General features: G+C 50.0%; 1 protein-coding gene across 2 annotated transcripts in view; it reads left to right on the top strand.

Moving 5' to 3' along the window:
* ANP32A (acidic nuclear phosphoprotein 32 family member A) overlaps nucleotides 1–332 on the top strand; it is a 23947-nt gene that overhangs the window by 1143 nt on the left and 22472 nt on the right. The window lies entirely within an intron of this gene.

The following is a 332-nucleotide window of genomic DNA, read 5'->3' as shown; positions in this document are numbered from 1 at the left end:
GGGGGGGGGGGGGGGGGGGTTCGCCGGGCGTTAAATAAAAATAAGTTGGTGCTGCTTGGGCCGGCGTGTTTGGTTGGCAAATATTTGCGGTGGGTGCAGGGCAGGGAGAGGCGGCCGGGGCCGGGCGGGGAGTTGCTGAAGGGCTTTTAGTTTTAAAGTGCGTCTTCATTTCTTTGCAGTGATCAGGCAGGAGAGACTGGGGAGCCATATTTGTAACTTTGTAGTCCTCATGAACGCGCCCTTTCTCTCTCTCTCTCTCTCTCTTTCTCCCTCTCTCCAGATGCTGAGAAGATAAAAGGAAAAAAGAATTTTTTTAATTTATTTTTTTTTTT

The sequence above is a fragment of the Calidris pugnax genome, unplaced genomic scaffold (genome assembly GCF_001431845.1).
Source record: "Calidris pugnax isolate Ruff unplaced genomic scaffold, ASM143184v1 scaffold187, whole genome shotgun sequence".
Taxonomy (NCBI): domain Eukaryota; kingdom Metazoa; phylum Chordata; class Aves; order Charadriiformes; family Scolopacidae; genus Calidris; species Calidris pugnax.
Note: the sequence above shows the minus strand (reverse complement) of the source record. Positions and strands in the feature narration are given on the sequence as shown.